Source organism: Trichechus manatus, unplaced genomic scaffold, assembly GCF_000243295.1.
Source record: "Trichechus manatus latirostris isolate Lorelei unplaced genomic scaffold, TriManLat1.0 scaffold00195, whole genome shotgun sequence".
Taxonomy (NCBI): Eukaryota; Metazoa; Chordata; class Mammalia; order Sirenia; family Trichechidae; genus Trichechus; species Trichechus manatus.
Window position 1 is genome coordinate 931,450 of NW_004444131.1, and position 16,664 is coordinate 948,113.

A 16,664-nucleotide genomic window follows, 5' to 3' on the forward strand; every position below is an offset into this window, starting at 1 on the left:
AAGATGCAAGCCTGAAAGATTGAAACAGTACCTCCAGCTGAGATGCTTAATTCTCTGCAACTCATGTTTCTCTCATTTATAATGATCCAAACAATCAGTGGAATTGTACTATATGATTTTGGAGCCCACAATCTTTTTAGGGGACCCTTATCATGTCTTAGTATAAAGAAAAAATCAATTCCTTCTTTGTTCTTGAAAACATCTCCCTTCAATTATCTCATGGTTGCAAGAATCAAACAGCACAATGTATATGAAGATATTACAAAGAATAAGGTGGTATTAATAAGATTGTTTTGCTAATAGAGATAGAGACAGAGAATCTCTATAGAGTCCTTCCACTCAGAATTTTCTGATTATTATTGTCAATCTATTTTGTATTAATACTGTTTAAATTTTTAAAACACAATATCTTACAAAAATAATTTGCTACAGTGTTATCATTTGTTTTCCAGACATTATTTTAGACACTGTAAGAATACCCTGGAACGTATTTTCAGGAAAAGAGGACGACAGCTTAGCTTTGAGCTCAAGAACACATATTTTAGAAAACATTCCTGAAAATTGGTTACCTATGGTAAGAATAATAATGCATATTTTTGTGTATTATGTAAAAATATAAGGATAGTATATCAACTACTAATACATGATAAAATTTATTTTAATTGTTCAATCTATTTTATTGAACTATACATAATTCTACATTAATATTTGCTAGAAGAAGGCAGAATGAATTAGCATCTCTTGGCATTCAATAAAAAAGTATTTATAGAATACAATGCTAAATCACCTTGGTGTGCTCCTGACATGGAAATTCTCCCACTTTCGTTGACTTCCCCGTACTATGGAGAACAAATGTAGTAACAAAGAGTTCTTTTCCTCATGTATGTCTCAATGTGTTAGAAAAATTTTTTTCTAGGTAGGAACCTCAGTTGTTTTCCTTTAGGTTTAAAGACCAAAATTTAATGTAGATCGTTGGTTTCAATGATGTTTGGTTTTAATTGCTTCAAAGACTGCAATGCCTCTTGCTGCTGTTGTATTCTCATTGGCTTAAGGTTCCGTGTTTGCACTTCAGAGCAGCTAGGCCTGCAGGAGCTAGGACAAAGCTTCTTCCATTCAGAGATATCAAAGTACTGCAGATTTAAGACATAGACCCAAAGTCAGAGGTAGCTGACATAGAGAATATGGGTAACACCACAGCTCCATCATGAAAGAACTGTTTGACTTTTGGTTTTGGCATCTTGTCCTTATTATTATTGATTGTAAAACAGGGAATTATACTACATTCTCCACCAATCTTTTAGGATAAAATGTAAACACGATTAACATGAAAGGTACTATATGAATAATAGATTTCCTGGGTGTTGAAAACAGTTAAACCCTCGGAAACTAATCAAAGGGTTGGTGGTTCAAACCACCCAGAAGTTCCTCAGAAGAAAGGTCTGGTGATCTGCTTTCAAAAGGTCACAGCCATTAAAACCTAATGTAGCACAGTTTTACTCTGCAACATATGGGGTTACCATGAGTCAGAATCTACTTAGTGACAACTGGTATGGTTTTGATTTATACAAATGAAATAACTCTTTAATTATTTCATTTAAAGAAAATAGAAGTTATGTAAGACCAGACATATTCCAGACATGGTGTACTTGATGTTACTAAGCAAATAAAGCCAGTTCTTTACTTACAATCTAGAGAGGATTAGAAAGAGATAGCTGCCATAGAGTTGACTCTGACTCATGACGACCTTATGTACACCAGAATGAAACTTTGCCTCATCCTACGTCACTTTCACAATGGTTGGCGCGTCCGAGTTCATCATCACAGCAATTGTGCCAATCCATCTCACCGAGGGTCTTCTTCACCCTTGAAATCTTCTACTTCACCAAACATCATGTCCTCTTCCAACGATTTATCCCTCCTGATGACATGTTCAAAGCAAGTGAGTTGCATAATGTTCTGCTGTGATCCACAGGGTTTTCATTGGCTAATTTTCAGAAGTAGATCAACAAGCCTGTCTTCCTAGTCTGTCTTAGTCTGTAAGCTCCACTGAAACCTGTCCACCATGGGTAACACTGCTGGTATTTGAAATACTAATGGCATTGATATACGCAACAACTTGGAAAGATTTCAAAGACTCTATGTTGATTGAAACAAAAAGCCAATCTCAAAAGTTTTTATACTGTATGATTCCATTTATATAGCATCCTCAAAATGACAAAAATTACAGAGATCAAGAAGAGACAAGCAATTGCCAATGGTTAGGGAAAGGGAAGGAGGGTGTGAGTGCAAAGAGGAAGCATGAGGGAGTTTCTTTGTGGTGATGGAACAGTTCAGTAGCTTGCTGATAATGGTGGGTATACAAATCTATACATGTGATAAAATGTCACAAAATATACACAAGGACATACCTCCCCCTAAAAAAACTTGAATGCCAAAAATGGCTAACCGTGTGTAGACTCGGTAGTCTAGTCTAGTAAACTGTACTGTGCCAATCACTTTCCTGGTTTTCATAATGCACTACAGTTATGTAAGATGTTACCATTGGAGAAAGATGAGTAATGGGTACATGGGACCTCTGCACTATTTTCAAAACTACCGGTGACTCTATAATTATTTCATAATAAAAAATAAAGAAATTTGCACTTGAATACAACATAGGAAAAATGCAGAAAATCAAAGAAAAATAGAAAATCTTAAAAGCAATCAGAGAGTAAAGGTAATTATCTTCAAAGAAACTATAGCTAGGATGACAGCTGATTTCTCAACAACAAAACAGAAATCAAAAGACAGAACAATATTTTCAAATTACTGCAAGAAAACAATGTAAACTGTAATGTAAACTGACCCAAACTGAACGAAATTCTAAAGCATGTTCTTTAGGCAGAAGGGAAAAAATCACAAAGAATGGCAGAGAGCTAAGGAAAAATGAAGGTAAGAAAATTGTTGAATATGTGGATAAATCTAAGAAGCATTAACTCTTGAAATTTATAATAGTTTGTACAGAGATCTAAAATAAAAACATAAAATTAAAATACCAGAAAAAATGGAAATCAGGAGCAAGGAGTAAATGGAATTAAAGTATCCTAAGGTCCTGGTTGGAGCCCTGGTGGCACAGTGGTTAAGAGCTCGGCTGCTCACCAAAAGGTGGGCAGTTTGAATCCACCATCCACTCATTGGAAATCCTGTGGGGCAGCTGTACTTGGTCCTAGAGGGTTGCTATGAGTCAGAATTGACTCATTGGCAGTGGTTTGGTTTGGTTTTTGGTTAAGGTAATGGTAAAGAGCCCCGATGGTACAGTGGTTAAGTGGTCACTACTAACCGAAAGGTTGGCACTTTGAACCTACCAGCCGCTCGGTGGGAGAAGGATGTGGCAGTCAGTTTCCATAAAGATTACAGCCTTGGAAACCGTATGAGGCAGTTCTAATCCGTCAGAATGGACTCAATGGCACACAGCAACAACAAAGATCCTGGTAGGAGGGTTCAGGTTTGGGTTACTTTTAGACTTTGATATATTCAGTATGCATATTGTATTTTCTTTAGTAACCAACAGAAGTATAACATCCCAACTGTTAGAGAGAAAATAACAATGGAATAATAATAATAATAAAAAACCCAGTTAATCCAAAAAATAATTGCAGATAATTTATACCCTGCATTGTTATACAGAGTAAGGCTCCTATCACAATGCCTGACACATAAAGAACACTTAAAAATGACATTATTGCTATAAGGAACTCTGGTGGCACAGTGCTTAAAGCGGTCGGCTGTTAACTCGAACGTCAATGGTTTGAACCCACCAGGTACTCCTCGGGAGAAACATGTGGCAGTCTGCTTCCATAAAGATGACAGCCTTAAACCCCAAGAGTGTGGCCCCCAGACACCCTTTTAACTCAGTACTGTAGTCACTACTAAGGTTCACCTTTCAGCCAAAGATTAGAAAGACCCATAAAACAAAACAAGACTAAGTGGGCACACCATCCCAGGGGCAAGGATAAGAAGCAAGAGGGGACAGGAAAGCTGGTAATGAGGAAGCCAAGGTCGAGAAGGGGAGAATGTTGTGGGGTTGGCAACCAGTGTCACAAAACAATATGTGTATTAATTGTTTAACGAGAAACTAATTTGCTCTGTAAACCCTCATCTAAAGTACAATTAAATAAAAAAAAAAAAAAGGTACCAGGGATTTTGTGGACCACTTTAAAAAAAAAAATGAAGATTACAGCCTTGGAAACCCTATAGGGTCACCATGAGTCAGAACTGACTTGACAGCAACGGATTTGGTGTGGTATGGATCATTGTTATGATTATTATTTTCTGGTCGTTTGAAAAGAATTGACTCTTTTTTACCTCTACAGGACAAAATATAGGACATATAGTAAAAAACACTTTATATGACATTCAAGTGAAAGAAGACCTTGCAAAAAGACACTCAAGACCAAGGCTACTCTCTGGTAAGAGTAAAAACATATTTTATTCCTGAAATTTATGGTTTTAGTTATGGCTTTCTTTAAGCGTGGTTATATATGAATATACAGACACAATGTTACCAAAAAGTTACTAGTCTATGCAAATGTATATTAATATTTATGGATAGTTGTTGTTCGGTGCCATCAAGTCGGTTCCGACTCATAGTGACCCTTTGTACAACAGAACAAAACACTGCTCAGTCCTGCGCCATCCTCACAATCTTTGCAATGTTTGAGCTCATTGTTGCAGCCACTATGTCAATATACAGTATAATTGCTACTATATGCAGTGAATTTATTAAATGTAAACCAAAAATGTGGCATGAGGTGTGCGTGTATGAGAAACAGGAGGGTACATGACATACCTAATGACATTCCAGTTTAAAAACATTGTAAAACTCTATTGGCCAAACAGAACAAGTCTGAGGGCAAGATTGGGCCTGCAAGCCACAAGTTTGCGACTCGACTACAGCTGCATGATCAGTATTAGGACCCAAACAGAAACACTTTCGCCTTAAAATCCAACATTAAATTATCTTGAGGGATATTAGTATGAAGACTCTCTCTACTCATAACATTTCCTCACCTTGGATTTGGAGAGACTGGGTGGCTTCGGGATAAGAATACACAGAGTTCCATTTCTTTACTTTCCTGTCTCCCCTGGACATGGACCTAGATCTGGACGTGTACCTGGACCTGGACCTGGATACATTCTTGGTTCTGCTGTGATCCTCATACGAGTCCTTGATGTTTCCATGTAACTGGGAAGAAAGGGAGAGGTGTTAGAAGACTTATCCTCCTGTCTTCCTTTATTCTTGCCCTGCCCAACTATAATATCTTTCAAATATATTAAACTGGTAAAAGCATTTAAGCTAATTTAGCTGTTATCCTAAACACTAAGTTTAGATCTTTATGTCTGATTGCAGAGAAATCAATTCCTTCTGCTGCCACAGGTAGCAATATTATACCTACTTCTTTCCGACATAAGTAAAATAACCTTTGCCTCTTAGAACCAAATAGACCTATAGGAATGGGGCCTGGCCTAGAAACGTCCTATACTTGACATGTAAAATTTCAAATGAAAGAATTCAGTAAAGCTGGTAGGGCTGATGTACTATCACCGATTTCACATGAAAATAAAAACTAAAAACAATCTTGAGCAAGGTAAATTTCTACTAATTACAGTGTTAACGTTACCAGATTAAGAAACAGAAAAATGGCAAACACACATTCTGTCCTCTTAACCAAATACAATATGTGGCTGGGAAGTAGACAGGAAGAGATTTAGGTTTACTCTGTTTACTCCTAGTTCAGTGGTACACAAAAAATACATTAACCAGAACGTCAGTTGCCAACCCCCGCAGTATGGGAAGAAGTTTTTGGAGGCGGCCAGAGTTCTGCACCCTTCTCTCTTTAACTTATTTAGAGGCTGTGCCTCCCAACGTGCAGCGTAGTTGAAGAGTTGAAGTTGACAGAGGGCTCTTATATCTGGCTCTTGTAATTCTCTCAAGAGCTGAGATAGACAGTGTTTTAGAAATAATCTGTATTTAGAATATAATTTCATAAATGTTAATACCTGACTTAAAATTATCTACAACTTTTTTCAGTTTATTCAAGAGGCATTTTCTTCCTAGAAGTGGAAGCAGAAGCAGTACTGTATACTCAATTTTGCAAATTTTCTTCTAAGCATCAAAAGTTGGACTAAGGGTACTCCAGAAGGAGGGCCTTGGTCATTGATACATATTGGTATTAACTGCTATGGTTTTCATTATATAGCTTTTGCTTATATTTAAATCATGAGAATGCAATCCATAGTAATTTGGATGAGCTTCTCCAGTTATTTGCCTTTAGTTGAATTACGCTGATACAGTGAATGAACTAAATACACGTTTCAGGACTAACAAGAAAGTATTTGCACAAATTTAACACCAAATAAATTTAGGGAATGCCTTAAATGAAGCTTTACCCCCTTCCGCTCCCATTTTCTTTTCTCCCTTATCTTCTCCACTTCCATCTAGAACAGGCAGGCAACTTTACAGCAGAGAAGCAAACAAGAAATTGATGGAAAGATCCATTTCTACACTTTAGTCACTTTTCTACAATTACCTACACTTGATCTGTGGCCTCAGTGAGCTTATGGAAGTCCAAAGGCCAGAAGGGGAACCGTTGCCTTCCACAAATGCTAAAAAGATCATGGAGATTTTAGTCTCCTGCCATCTTCTATTTTTCTTTCTAAAACCTGTCACCAACTCCCCGAACAGGTTTAAATAATGTACATGGACTCCTCTGTATAAGTTGTTATACTTTCAGTTTTAAAGACCCACAGACAAAGTAGAACATTAGTTGTGAAAATATACACCCTTTCCTTACTTATCAACATGGTTAGGTTCCAAAGATCAGGTCATTATGAAAAATCAGTGATATGCAAAAATGGAAGATGACGTCATCAGATCACAAAATGGAAGATGACTACAACATTACATAACTGCCAAACCAGTCAAAATCATGACCCAGCCAAGGTGATGCATAACCTTAACCATCAAAGCCAGTGTTACTCTCGCCTTGCACCTCGGCATTTGTTACTGTTCGTTACTGCCAGACATATGTCGTTAATGTGCAAAGTAGTCAGTAGATTTTTTACTACTGTCGTAAATGTGAAACGTCGAATAACGAGATAGTCGATAAGTGAGAAGAAGGTGTAGTTAAAAGTTGCCATCTCTTTCTCCTAGTTACCACAAAGTAACACTTTTAACTCATTTTTTCATCAAAATAAAAGTACACATAGCCTAACAACAACAATAATATAACAGCCCCTAAACACTATGAGGAGCCCTGGTAGTGCAGTGGTTAAGAGCTATGGCTGCTAACAAAAAGGTCAGCAGTTCGAATCCACCAGCAGCTCCTTGGAAACCATATGGGGCAATTCTACTCTGTTCTATAGGGTCATTATGAGTTAGAATCGACTTGACAGTACTAGGCTTTAAACACTATGATGACAGAGCCCTGGTAGCTCAGTGGTTAAAACACTCGGATGTTAACTAAAAGGTTGGTGGTTCGAACCCACCAGCTGCTCTGCAGGAGAAAGATATGGCAGTCTGCTTCTGTGAAGATCATAGCCTTGGAAACCATTTGGGGCAGCTCTACTCTGTCCTATAGTGTCACTATGAATCAGAATCAACATGATAGCAAGGAGTAAACACTGTAATAAACCCTTGGCATACTTTATTGAATTTAGTCCTTATTATAACCTATGGTATAAGTAACTAATCTCCACTTTACAAATTAGAATACTGAGATTCAGAGAGGTAAATATCCTGCTCAATTGTCATAGTGAATGAATAGAGGAGTTGGAATATAAACTCATGTCTGTCTGACTCCACAACCCACGTTCTTAGCCACTTGACACAACACTACAGCCCTTCAACATCAGACAGACTTGTTGCAACTAGGGTTGTATTTTTCTTACTCACAAATGGTAAAATTATGAATATATAAAACTTAGAGCTGACCCTAAATTACCTCACTTTCAGAGTAAGGAGATCGAGATTGCAGTCTTAGCTCTACCCAAGACTTACATGAGCTCTTGCAAAACGGAACTTCTCTTGGCCTTTAACGTTCTCATTTGTAAAATGGGGATACTATCTCTGCCAACTATATGAGATTGTTGTGAGAATAAAAGTGGACCTGTGGTAATCTAATAGGAACTACATACATGAAAAATGGTTCTGTTCTCAAAAGTCATTCATCACTTATTCATGTATATTTATATGGCACCTACTTAGTGACAGTCACTGTGCCAGGTGTCAGGGCATTCTTTCCCCTGAAGGCACTTAGTCTAGAAGGGAAGACAAGGATTCAAAAACAAATAGGAACCCCTACCAAGTGTTATGGGTAAGAGAGAGGAGTCAGCTAATATTTTACATAAGTATTATATCAGATTGTGTGCTAGGCAAGTCATAGAAATGTTCTCATTTTATTTGCAAAAAAACTCTCAGAGCTTGTTTCTCATCCCGATCTTGCATATGAGGAAACCAAGGCTGAGATAAGTTAAATAAACTTACTGAATGCCGCACAACTAGTGACAGAAGATTCAAAACCCCGGTACACTTTTGCTGTGCTGCATCGCAAAGGAGAAAGACTAATTTTGCCTTAGAGATAGGTAGATACCAGAAAAACCAAAACAAACCCATTGCCGTCAAGTCAATTCCGACTCATAGACATAGGGAGATAGGTGCCAGCAATTCAGCTCTGACTCGTGGCAACCTTACGTACAACAAAATGAAAAGTTGCCCAGTCTAGTGTCATCCTCACTATCTCTGGCATTTTGAGTCCATCGTTGCAGCTGTTGTGCCAATTTGCCTCACTGAGGGTCTCCCTCACCCTCATTGGCTCTCTACTTCACCAGACATGATGTCCTGCTATAGCAATTTATCCTTCCTTATGATGTCTCCAAAGCAAGTGAGTTAGACAATGTTCTGTTGTAATCCATAACGTTTTCATTGGCTGATTTTCAGAAGTAGATCACCAGGCCTTTCTTCCCAGTCTATCTTAACTGGAAGCTCCACTGATACCTGTCCACCATGGGTGACCCTGCCGGTATTTGAAATACTGTGTCATAGCTTCTAGCATCATAGCAACATGCAAGCCACTACAGTACAGCAAACTGACAGATGGGTGGTAGAATTTTGCCTTAAGATCTTGTATAATCTTCATATCACCTTCTTCCTTGGTTTTGAGAATCATCTGGAAAGAAGTATGTAAAAATGCTATGTAACTAAGTGTTCTAAATGAGGATTTATAGGGATTCCTTCTTTTTCTAGGCTTTCCTTGTAACTTCTACTTGTAATCTGGCATTAATGCATATTGAAAAAGATTCGTATCACATGCTAATATTAACTTGGCTCTGTGCTCTGTTATCTTCTTTTGTCTCTATAGAACTCAAGTCAGGAGTTACCCAAAAGCATGGATCAGCCTTGATAAGTAATTACATTTCACACCCAAGACCCATGGCTTTATTTTCTGACTTTCCTTGTCATTAATTATATGGGAACATGTTAAGATCGTGTTACCATAAGCAACTACCAGGTAGTTCCCAATTTACAATGGGGTTCCTTTCCAACGACTCCCTGTTAAGTCGGTTCTTACGTAGATTGAATACCTCATTTTTTCTTCAGTTTTCATTATTATTGCCTTTTATTATCAGTATCTTTATAAATTCAACCTTTACTTGTTTTGGGGGCTTTGAAACATTACATATAAACTTACAGATAGATTTAAATATATACATAAAAAATACACAAATCATAAAAATTAACTCTGACGATAAGGAAGAGTTAATGATGTTGGCATTTTGTCAGTTGTGGTAATAATTCCACTTGTGGAAGGTTCTGGATCATCTGGATTATCCCTGGGAATGGGGATGGTGTTTCTAGTCAGAAAATTAGTGAGAGTTGTCTGTATGGTCCTTTTCTTTTTTTCTTCATGTATTTCGCGGTAACATCTCACTGCTTCCTGAATTTGCCTATTGACTTTAGCAAAGCTATCAGCATTTGGGTCCACGTTCTCAAGCAACTGAAGCCCCTAATTTAGTTTAGAAAACTAAATCTATAAGACAGTGTTTTGAACAGTAAATCATAAAACTGAACATATGCTAGTGAACATCTGAGAATGGTAACATCAGCAAATTACAGGCTGAAACATTGTATGTAGTACATATTACTAACAATAAGATGTATTAAAAACAAACAAACCTGAAGATCATAAGTGCGGTTTATCAAAACTCCAATACATCATAAATTGGGGACTACCTCTACTATAAATTGATTCTCTACCCAATCTTGGTTGTATTTCACATTATTATATACTCGTGGTGGGCAATTTTCCAGTTGTGCTTTATTTTATATTCCTGAGCTCCAGTAACAAATTCTTTGCATAAAGTCAAATGTTAAGCGATTCTATTCTCCACTATCTTAATGTAAAACTATCATAATGTAAAGCAATGAATATTCTCAGCATGGCAATTTCCATTTTGACTTTCATCTGTGACCTGGCTGAGTTTGTGTAAGGGCAGAGCCCAGAATGGGATTCATTTATTCTTATTCCTTTCACCTATCAACAATTCTCTTGCCATGAATGAATGGATCTCAAAGACTTCTGCCATTTCTCTTACTGTCCTTTGAAGACCCACGGCGATGTAGATGTTTCGTTTGGAGGTTGTGCTTCACAGAGACTGAAATACCACACGCTACTGGCATAATGGTTAAGAGCTACCGCTGCTAACCAAAAACGTCGGCAGTTCGAATCTACCAGGCGCTCTTTGGAAACTGTATGGGGCAGTACTACTTTGTCTTATATGGTCACTATGAATGGAAATTGACTCCCCAGTGACAGGTTTGGTTTTTTTTTTTTAATTCCAGTGCAGCAGTGTGCAAAACTTTCCCTTTAATCCAAAGGTGCATGCAGGATCTACAACAAGGGTGATAGGACTAATTGGAGGAACTGGCAAATCCAAAACTTAGAGTCTGCCTCAGAAGGAGCTGAAAGTTCATTACAGGGAGAATCAGATTATAGTTAATTCTACCTTTAATTATCTGGATGAGGTAGGGAGAGTCCCTTGACTTTGCTTGGCCTTATCATTTCCCTTTAAAAAATGAAAATAAAAATTCATTTCCTACCAATATCATAAAGTTGTTCTGAGAATAAAAAGTGAACCATCATAAAGTAATAAGTGCTATGCAAATGAACAATATAAATAACATCAAATCAATATTCTCTCGTTCAGAAAATTATCATGACAATCCTCATGATTGTCAGGCAGTATGAGGAATTGGTATGCTCTATACTCTCCAAAACTCACAATCCAGAAAGGAACTGTGATAAGAATTAGAGTGGTGGAGTGTAGCAAGTGCTACGAGAACATTTTGAGTAAATAGGCACAGGGGTTGAGAATAGCACATAGAAAACCAATATTTAATGAGTATGTAGGCTGGATACATTCACACCCATTATTGCATTTAATAGCATTTAACAAAGTGCAGTATGATGTTACAGTAAATTGTCTGTAGGTTCTGGAGTCAGACTGTCAAAATTTGTATCTCAACCCTACCACTTACTGTGTGACCTTGGACAAGTTATACAGTCTCTTTATGCTTTAATTTTTCCATACATACAATGAGATAATAATAGTGTCTATCTCACAGAGTTAAGCAATGATTAAGGGAGAACACATACAAAATGCTCAGTACCTAGTATAGTACCTAATGTGGTAAGTGCTGAGTTATATTATTTATTAATACCAAAAAATCACGGTTTGAACCCACCAGCTGCTCCACAGGAGAAAGATGTGGCAGTCTGCTCCTGTAAAGATTTCAGCCTTGGAAATCCTGTGGGGGCAGTTCTTCTCTGTCCTATAGTGTCACTATGTGTTGGAATCGACTTGACAGTACCCAACAACAGCAACAAGCTTAATCATTACTAAACTGGAAAGGTTCATTTTATTTTCTTGTATTAACTTAACATGTGATTATTTTATTTCTATTTAGCTATAGAGATTGAAGTGTATAAAGCAGCAAAGCTTAACCTGGAAAGCATTTTAACAAGTAAGGCTATCCAATTCAGAGAAAAGATTGTGACAATGCTTTCTAAAGAAAGGATCAAGAAAATGAGACACTAGAAGATAAGAATCTTATGCAGTTGTGAGTTTGTGACAGAGTTTCAGTTGTAACTTCTTCAAATGTTTGATCATAAGTAAAAACACAAATAGCTACTGTGGACATAATTTGGGGAAAATGTTGGCATCTTTGTCATCAGAATCATCTGTGGAACTTTTTAAAAATGCACATGACAGGGTATCTACCCTGGAGACACTGCTTCAGTAACCATTTTTTTAAAAAAACTCATTCAAAATAAAAAATAAATAAATAAGCTGTTCCCAATGAAGATATAACAAAACATCAAACCTTAGAATCATTTTAATTGCTAAAACACTCTGAAATTCAGTAATAATTGAAAACGCAAGCACAACAGTATCAATAAGCAACTATAATGAGGTTTAAGGTATCTGTGGATTCTGTGTCTGTCTTTGGTTAAAATAGTAGACATTGAGCTAAATACTCTGAACACAAACCCTCCCATGCAAAAATCCTTCCTTCAGTTCCACTGCTGAATATTTGCAAGATATACCTGCTAGAGAACTCTTACATATTTTTTTAAATTTTTGTTACAGAATTTTATTTATTTTGTTGTTGTTGAGAATATACACAGCAAAACATACACCAAATCACCAGTTTCTATATGTACCATTTAGCGACATTGATTACATTCTTCGAGTTGCTCCTAGGATTTTTATAGACAGATGATTCTGCAATGAGAATAGCAGAAAGACTGTACAAACTAATGGGAATGCACTTTTCTGCCTCAGTTTGATCCATGGGCTTGGGTGAATTTTTGGAAGGGCCAAGCCTGCAATGCCAGCCTCTGCCTTCCTCGTATACTTGAGAAGAAAGATTTCATAAAGAAACCTTAAAGTATTATATGGTAAAATAAATAGTTATCATTAATCATAGTTTAATACAAGGAGTAAATATTCATTAAATATCTAAGAAATGCTAAGCTTAGGTGCTTCCTTCAAGATGCTCATGGTTGGACAGAGAGAAAAGCGTAAGTATTTATTATGCAGTGTGATCAGAAAATAGAATATAGGTTTCTGACAAGTTCCAGAGACCCAGAGGAAGGAGAGGAAACCAGTGAGTGCAGGGGCAGGACGTAGAGAATTAAAGTTTATAAAGTGCCTCCTATTAGGTTGAACCATACGAAATTACCAATTTCCTCATTCAAAGATAATTGGAAACGGATAAGGGTGATGGTTGAACAGTATGATGAATGTAACTAATGTCTCTGAAGTGTACATGTGAAGAATGTGGAAATGGCAAATGGTTTGTCGTGCATATATTTACCACAATGAAAAGGAACAGTTAATATCAGCAATTTCATATAATTCAACCCATCATGTCATACATGACAAATGCTGTGCTATCAATCTTCATTAATTTTCATTATTTCTCACAGTAACCTTGTGGTGTACTATTAATATTCCTGAGACACAGGACGATTAAATATCGTTTATGTGGCCACAGAGCTAATTAGTGGCAGAATTAAGATTAAAACCCAGGTTTGCTTGACTTAAGAGTTACTCTCTTCATATATACCACTCTGTCCTTACAAGCAAAGCCAAATGGTGGAGGGTAAACGAATACATTTTATCAACGTTCTGATGAGTGAATGTGATACCATACATAAATGTGCTGGTCAGGAATAAAGTTGTATTATTAAATAAGTACAGAACTAGAACTATAGATTTCTCTATTCCATCCTTAGAATTTGTTTTATCACTATTAGAACAGGCATTCCCAAATCTCAGGATGTTCACAGTCTAAGAGAGGAGATGCCAACTTAAATAACTACATTTCAGTATGCTGAACGCTGTAGTGCAATATGTGCTGAGTTACAAGTGAACTTAAAGGAACCAGAAAAAAATTCAGCTTTGGCATCTTATGGAAAGCATCACATTTTATTAACTCTGTGATAGCTAGAAACAACTTAGGGCCAATACACAGAGGCCATCTTTGGCTCATTTATATAACAGTAGACTGTGTATCTAAGGAGACCTAGGGGTGCAGTGGTTAAGTGGTTGGCTGCTAACAGAAAGGTCAATGGTTTGAACCCATCCGGCAGCTCTGTGGGAGAAAAGATCTGGCAATCTGCTTCTGTAAGGATTATAGCTTAGGAAACCCTATAGGGCAATTCTACTCTGCCCCATAGAGTTGTTGACTCGTAATCAACCTGATGGCACACAACGACAACAACATTCTGTGTATATAGTTCTGTCATTTTATCACGTATGTAGCTTAATGTAACTACCATCTCAATCAAAATGCAATTGAAAATAGTAGAAAAGCGGGGAGATACTAAAAATATTTATCAACTATATGATATAGGAATTGACCAATCAGAAGGGACTCCAGCTTTAGAACCAGGGTTAAATTAGAGTCCTAGAAGCCCCAACTCTGCTGATGTTAAATTTTAGGTTGCTGCACCCTGGGGTGGTTGAGAGGTGGGAGTGGGGAGTCCTGAAGTCCTCCACAAATATTTCAGTTTTTTAAACCAATAGCACATCTGTACCCATGCTATTCTGACTATGAATATCAGCCCTATAATGAGTTTGTCTTATTAAGTAGTAGTAAGTTCATGGGAATTGAGGCTGATCAAGGACAAAAATATGACATAGAGATAGCATTGCACAACAAGCTATTAACTGAGGCTGACTCATTACTCCACAGCAGGAGTTCTCCCAGATACAAGTGGAGCGGGAAGCCACCAGAAGGAAAAAAGGGCATGAAAAACCCCGGGGAGAGGTGAAGCAGGGAGGAGGGGCTTACATATGTCTTTCCAATATCCTCCTGTAGCAAGGTTGGAGAGTGTCTGGGTTAGAGCACTCTGAAGAACAGTTGAAGCTGAGAGTCCTTATAACTACAGCAGATGTTGAGTGCAGTTTTGTGGGTTATGTAAATCAGATAGGCTCTAAGTGGCTAGAAATATGCTTATGAGGGCTGTTTTTAAAGCAACTCAAGTGCACAAATTTGAATTTGGTACTGGTAGGCTTTTGGGGGCCGTTAACAAATCTCAGCTTGCTATGAAGGAGTAAATAACTTGGGGCCAATACACAGAGACCATCCTAGGCTCATTTTTATAACAGTATACTGTGTGTATAGAATTAGTCAACGTTCAACCATTTCAGGGGGTAACATATGATCAAGAACCAATGGTACTGAAGGAAGAGGTCTAAGCTGTACTGAAGGCACTGGTGAAAAACAAGACTCCAGGAACTGATGGAATACCAATTGAGATGTTTCAACAAATGAATGCAGGGCTGAAAGTGGGCACTTATTTATGCCAAGAAATTTGGAAGACAGCTACCTCACCAACTGACTAGAAGAGATCCATATTTGTACCCATTCCAAAGAAAGATGATCCAGCAGAATGTGGAAATTATCGAACAATATCATTAATATCACCCACAAGTAAAATTTTGCTGAAGATCATTCAAACGCAGCTGCAGGAGTACATCAACAAGCAACTGTCAGAAATTCAAGCCAGATTTATGAGGACGTGGAACAAGGGATATCATTGCTGATGTCACATGGATCATGGCTGAAAGCAGAGAATACCAGAAAGATGTTTAGCTGTGTTTTATTGACTACACAGACATTCGACCCTGTGGATCATAACCAATAAGGATAACATTGCAAAGAATGGGAATTCAGAACACTTGATTGTGCTCATGAGGAACCTGTACTTAGACCAAGGCGCAGCTGTTTAGAGAGAATAAGGGGATACTGCGTGGTTTAAAGTCAAGGAAGTTGTGTGTCAGTGTTGTATCGTTTCACCATACTTATTCAATCTGCATGTTGAGCAGATAACCCGAGAAAGTAATATATGAAGAAAAAAGTGGCATCAGGATAGGAGGAAGACTCATTAATAACCTGTAATATGCGGACGACACAACTTTACTTCCTGAAAGTGAAGAGGACTTGAAGCACTTACTGATGAAGTTCAAAGACCATAGCCTTCAGTATGGATTACACCTCAACATAAAGAAAACAAAAATTCTCACAACAGGACCAAAAAGCAACATCATGATAAATGGAGAAAAGATTGAAGTTGTCAAGGACTTCATTTTACTCGGAAATATAGTCAATGCCCATGGAAGCAGCAGTCAAGAAATCAAACCACGCATCGCATTGGGCAAATCTGCTGCAAAAGACCTCTTTAAAGTGTTGAAAAGCAAAGATGTCACCTTGAAGACTAACGTGTGCCTGACCCATATGCATCTGAAAGCTGTACAGTGAAGATGGATGACCGAAGAATTGATGCCTTTGAATTATGGTGTTGGCAAAGAATACTGAATATACCATGGACTGCCAGAAGAACCAACAAATCTGTCTTCGAAGTAGAACAGTCAGGAAGCTCCTTAGAAGCAAGGCTGACGAGACTTCATCTCACATACTTTGGACATGTTATCAGAAGGGACCAGTCCCTGGAGAAGGACATCATGCTTGGCAAAATAGAGGGTCAGTGAAAAAGAGGAAGACCCCCAAGGAGATGGATTGACACAGTGGCTGCAACAATGGGTTCAAGCATAAC